The sequence below is a fragment of the Triticum aestivum genome, chromosome 2B, assembly GCF_018294505.1.
Source record: "Triticum aestivum cultivar Chinese Spring chromosome 2B, IWGSC CS RefSeq v2.1, whole genome shotgun sequence".
Taxonomy (NCBI): Eukaryota; Viridiplantae; Streptophyta; class Magnoliopsida; order Poales; family Poaceae; genus Triticum; species Triticum aestivum.
The window spans coordinates 155,652,964-155,659,745 of NC_057798.1; positions in this window are offsets into that span (position 1 = coordinate 155,652,964).

A 6,782-nucleotide genomic window follows, 5' to 3' on the forward strand; every position below is an offset into this window, starting at 1 on the left:
CGGCGGCGCTTGCCACGCGGCGGCCCGGGAGAGGCTGGGAGCGGTGGTGGCGCAGGTCGGACACGTCCGGCGCGACGCGGACGTGTCCGGCGGCGCGGGGAGGAGATTTTTAGGGTTAGGGGGGGATTTCGTCCGCGTATTTGGACGGGAGGCACATATATATAGATTCTGGGAGCTAGGAGAGTCCAAATGAGGAGCAGTTTTCGGCCACGCGATCATGATCGAACGACCGAGAGCATGGACGGGAGTTAGATGGGTTTTGGGCCACTTTGGAAGGGGTGTTGGGATGCAAACAGAGAGGGGCTTTACAGTTACCCGGTTAACCATTGGAGTACCAAATGACCTCCAAATGGCACGAAACTTGACAGGCGGTCTACCGGTGCTATACCAAGGACGCTTGGCAAGACTCGGTCCATTCCGAGAAAGTTTATCACCCACTCACAACAGGAGACAAAAAGGGAACGCCGGAGGGCATAGAAGCGCCGGATTGCAAAACAGACAACAGGGAAAAGGCTCGGATGCATGAGACGAACACGTATGCAAAATGAAATGCACATGATGACATGATAAAATGCAACACGCAAGCAAATGACATGGCAACGACGGCGAATAACTAGCAGACACCTGGCGCATCGGACCCGGGGCGTTACAACACTCCTCCACTAACAAGAGATCTCGTCCCGAGATCTTAGGACCGAGACGGAAGAGAAAAAGGGATGAGGTGAAGCAAGAACTCAAGAGTAGAAGCAAAGAATCGAGAGCACTCGAGAAGAAGAGAGGAACGACGAGAATGACGAGAATTGAAAGCTAACGGAATCAGATAGACTATGAAACAACTCCGGTTAGCACAAGATAAGAAACGAATAAAACTGAAAGGATTTAGACAACACTCCGGTTGAACAAGGAAAGAATAGAACAAGAACTTGAGAGGATGGAAAGATACTTGATTAACTCTTGAAGAATGAATTAAATCAGGAAGAACCACCATGAAGAACTCCGGTAAACAAAAAGGATGATGAAATAGGAAGAAGGAATAAAGAATAAGATTAAAGCCTTGCGATGATTTAGATGGAGGTTCCGACGAAATGGCTGAGGAAAAAGAACTCCGGAAAAGAAAAGATGAAACACTTGGAACTAGAATTTATTCATGACGAACAAACTCTGAAGAAAGGATTACTCACTTCGATGAAATAAGAATAAGATTTATTGTATGCTTATCCTTCATCAAATTTAATTGATGACAAGCAACGGATTTTGCATACTACTTAATCTTCTTGAAAAGGATTGAGAAGTGACAGGGCGCAAACTTGAGAAAATCTTCATGAACCACCGGTAGGATTGGAAAGAACGAATGAATTAAAATGACAATCGAAGAAAAGAATCTCGAACGAACCACCATTAGAATTCGGAAATGACTGACGTAAGAAGATGAATCACCGGGAAGAATTAGAAAAACAAATATGCTCGAGGGGATTTAGATGCAACAGAACGAAGAGATCATGAGCTAATTAACGAACATTTGAGCGAAGCGCCGGGATAATTAGATAACGGAACTGGAATGATGACCTCCAGTGAAAAGAAACGGAAAGACAACTTCTGACATACTCCGGATGGATGAGAAAAAGAATATCTGACAAATGTAATAATTCGAGAGGATAATATGAAGCTAGAACCATGAATCTTCGGAAGAACGGACATGATTTTGAGGAAAACTCTTCTTTGGTCTTCAAAAGATGACGAGAAAAAACCACCAAAATTACTGGGATACTCCGGGAGAATGAAAAACGAAGAGGCTGAGCCAACAATGAAATGATTTGAAATCGATCTTGGAAAAAAGGCATGTGACTGATGGAATCCATTCTTACGTCACACTTGAAACAAATTGAGAATAACTCCGGGAAAATTAGAAGAGTCAGGTAAGATCCTGGGAAAAGACTTGTGGGTTAGGGCCCACTGAAGAGAAAAACATCGTTGAAAAGGGATGTTGAGCAGATAGATGATGCACCGGAACAATTTAAATATTTGAATGAGGTGACAACCTCGAATTAATTCGAACACAGACGAATCTGCTGACATGTCTTGAACACTCCGGAAGGATAAACTTGTGAAAGACGAATGAGCAGGGAAAAACACTTGATCCAAGGAAAAGAATGTGATCAACTCAAAAAACTTGAATTGAGTCCACCGGAGAAGAAAAAGAGATGAAGAATGTCGGATGAAACAAGAATTCACCGGTTGAAATAATTGACGAAAGACTGAAGAGGCTCCGCACAAATGAGATAGATGGTAGAGACAGACTCAGGCTCCGGGAAGAAGAGGGTGGGAGGGCGGGAAAAACAAAGGCAACTTGGAAGGGGAATCGACGAATATCTTGAAGAGAAAACACCGGTTGAAATCATTAAGGAAAGAAAGCAAAAACTTCGCCTGAGTAGGATGGATACTCGATTACGGACTCCGGTTCCAAGATGAAAAGGGGTGGGCGGGTGGAAAAAAAACAACTGAGGATTGAACTCAAAGATGAAGATGCTTGAGTCAACTTGACAAGAAATGCACCGGATCAAAAGAGTTGAGAACCAACTACCGGAAAACCAACTGCGTGATCCTAAAGAAAAATTTTGAAGGGGAAGAGGAGTAATTCAAAACACCTACATCAAGAATCCTTACCAGAGCGAAGAAAGGGCAGAGGAGTAAAAAGAATTCCTACTCTCCGATATAACTAGACTCCGAAAAATAGTTTTCTTCTAGACTCAACAATGGCCAAACTACACGATCAATCAAGGGGGCTCCTAGGGTTGGTCGAGGCTCTGCTACCAACTTGTCACGCCCAATATGCGACCCTATCCAAAAGGAACTCGAAGGTCCCACCAAGGATAGACCCGCATATTGAAACGCTTTTGCAAGGTGGATATCATTACATCAACATTACATAATAGATGGGGATACATACATAAGGCATACAATGCCACTCGAATACAACATCACAATACATCAGAGCTACATCCGACAACGGATGAATCACAAACAGAAACTCAAACGACATCCACCCTGCTAGCCCAGGCTGCCGACCTGGAACCCATCCCCTGATCGAAGAAGCAGAAGAAGAACTCAACGCAAGCAAGCATTGCTCTCGCATCATGATCATCGCAAAACCTGTACCTACAACTGTTGTTGTAGTAATCTGTGAGCCACGAGGACTCAGCAATCCCATTACCATGGGTATCAAGACTAGCAAAGCTTAAAAGGAAAGGAAGGGGTAAAGTGGTGAGGTTGCAGCAGCGACTAAGCATATATGGTGGCTAACATACGCAAATAAGAGTGAGAAGAGAGAAAATGGAACGGTCGTGAAGCTAGCAATGATCAAGAAGTGATCCTGAACTCCTACTTACGTCAAACATAACCTAGAAACCGCGTTCACTTCCCGGACTCCGCCGAGAAGAGACCATCACGGCTACACACGCGGTTGATGCGTTTTAATTCGGATCTGGTGTCAAGTTATCTACAACCGGACATTAACAAATTCCCATCTGCCTATAACCGCAGGCACGGCTTTCGAAAGATTATACCCTGCAGGGGTGGCCCAACTTAGCCCATGACAAGCTCTCGCGATCAACGAAGGAATAGACCTTCTCCCAGGAAGACCCGATCAGACTCGGAATCCCGGTTTACAAGACATTTCGACAATGGTAAAACAAGACCAGCAAAGCCGCCCGGATGTGCCGACAAATCCCGATAGGAGCTGCACATATCTCGTTCTCAGGGCACACCGGATTGTCCAAACTTCCGGTAGGCCAGCCCAGAGTCGCCCCTGGTGGCCACCGGCGGTTGACAGGTTGGACCAACACTCACAACGAGCACTGGCCCGGGGGGGGGGATAAAATAAAGATGACCCTCGAGAGCGCGACTCCCAAGGGAAAAAGGGCTAGGTGAGGCAAATGGTAAAACCAAGGTTGGGCCTTGCTGGAGGAGTTTTATTCAAAGCGAACTGTCAAGAGGGTCCCATAAATCACACAACCGCGTAAGGAATGCAAAATCCTGGAACATAACACCGATATGACGGAAACTAGGGCGGCAAGAGTGGAACAAAACACCAGGCAAAAGGCCGAGTCTTCCACCCTTTACCAAGTATATAGATGCATTAATAATATATGAGATATTGTGATATCCCAACCAAAATCCTGTTCACCATGGAGCAATCTTCAACTTCACCTGCAACTAGCAACGCTATAAGAGGGGCTGAGCAGAAGCGGTAACATAGCCAATCAATGGTTTGCATAGGAAAGGTGTCAAAGGTTAGAGGTTCATGGCAATATGGGATGGCTTGATAAACATGTGATAGGTAGCGCAGCATAGCGATAGAACGAAACAACTAGCATAGCAATGATAGTAGTGAGATCCAGGGTAGCGGTCATCTTGCCTGAAATCCCGCAAGGAAGAAGAACGAGTCCATGAAGAAGACGAATGGATGAAGCTGAACCAACCGAAGACGAACGAATCCTCACGATCGCAACGGAAACAGGAACTATCGAAAAGAAGCACACAACATGGTAAACACACCACACATGAACAAGGCATGATGCACACATGAGCATGATGCAAGACAAAACTAGATGAGGCTACTCATGGCAAGAGATGATGCAAACAAGTGCAACACATCAAGGCAAGTTTAAATGAGGCCGGGAACAACATATAACAATTCCGGTAAGTACTCATATGCATATTTCGAAATTGGTCCAGATCTGAATAAACCTTATGTTCAAATTGTTAAACAGCAAGTTAAGAAGCACCAAGATGGTCTACACGAGATTCTAGTCAAGTTACATATAAAGTTATGAGCAAAACAAGATAAACATGGATATGAGCAAAACAAGATAAACATGGCATTGATGCAAAATGCATACAAACATCAAGCAAACACCTCAAAACAAGGATGCAACATGATAATATGAAGCTACATGCAAAATCAAGCAAGTTTCATATAGAGCACACTCAAAACGGAGCAACGGTTCAACACACACACATGAAATAAGTTTAAAGGACAAGCTGTCCAAAACAGCAACTAGGCATATTGCCAACATCAAAACAACATGCTACAGGACCTCTATATGAAAACCAAAGACATGGGCATGATGTACAGGTAAAGCATAACGAAACATGAACACTGAGCTATCTCCAGAAATCACTAAAACATGCTCAAACACACATAGTAAGATTGCAAGTAATAACAATTCCAGACTTTGTAGAAAATAACATCACAATGCAATGTTCAGAGCTATCAAACAACATGTTACAGGAACTTATCATAGCAAACAAAGGCATTGCATGAATCTACTAATTACATAGATCAAGAGTACCTTACTGACATAAGCCAAAAAGGATCAGAAAATATGATGGCACCCATGTAAACATAGCAAGTTATAATACAGATTCAAACATGGAAGGAACAAAATTATGAAGGCATGTAGATGAGGTTGTACCACTCACCACAGAGCAAAACATGGCATGGCAAGGGACCCAACAATAAGAAGACTTATTTGTGAAGCTAAGCATGGCAATAACAAGGTCATAGGGTGCATGGAACACTAGCAAAACACATGGGAACAAGTGAACTTAATGTTAACAGGCTGACAGCAACATTATGAAGCAACTTTGGAGCAAGATATGAACAAGCTACAGCAAGATATAAATGCAACCAGGGGCATGGATGGATAGAGGATGCAATGTAGATCAAAACATGTTTATAGAACATCTCTAGATTATGCATAGAATGATTAGTAGCAACATGTTTATATAGCATCACGAAATAACAGATTCAGCCTAGCAAAACAGCAACATCATGTACCCTACTTAACAAGCTCGATTCACTCACCACAAGTCATTGCATGACAAGATAAGCATAGCATCATCAATAAGACATATTTCTGTAACCAACCAAGGCAAGAACAAGTCCATAGCATGCAAGGATCAACTACAACAACCTTGGCTAAATTGAATAACATGTAAACAATCTGCCAGGAAACATTTTGAAGCAAAAGTAGAGCACTCAAATGACATGCTAGACTACTCCATAAATTCAAACAAGGGCCGGGATGGATAGAGCATAACCACATGTTCAAAACACCCTTACTGAAGTATCTTAAAATATGCATGGATCTCTCTATAGCATCAAGTTTATATGGCATCAAAATAACAGCAGAACAGGGACTAAAATCAGCAACATCATGATGCCTAGTTTGCATGCTTGTGCTAGTCACCACATTGATCACAAAAATACATGGTAAGCACCTCTGTAAAGAAGACATGGCATAGTTCAAAACACATATAGACATCAACCTCATAGGATGCACACATCAATCATGGCAAAAATGACAAAAGAGCTCGTTCTATTAATAGACAGCAGAAAACATCATGAAGCACTCTTACAACGATGATTCAGACATCAAGATGACCTTAAATGAATACGATGCAATGGAATGAAATGATGTACTCATTGAGACAAACAATTTGACATATTACATGCACAAAACGGAGCTACAGATGCAGAGATAAAATGCGATGAACATGGCATGAAAATTACTGCAGGCACGGGGACTTAGCAGTTTTCTCACCCCGGGGAAAAAGTCAACCGCGGCACGGAGATCGAGGATGGCCGGGATCTTGCCGGAGTTGGACTCGGGGATGGCCGGAGAAGACGAATCCGGGCCGGATCTCCCCGGATCCGGCCGGATCTCGACGAGGGGAGGCAGAGGAGGCTTCGGGGAGGCGACGCGGGGCGCGGAGGAGCG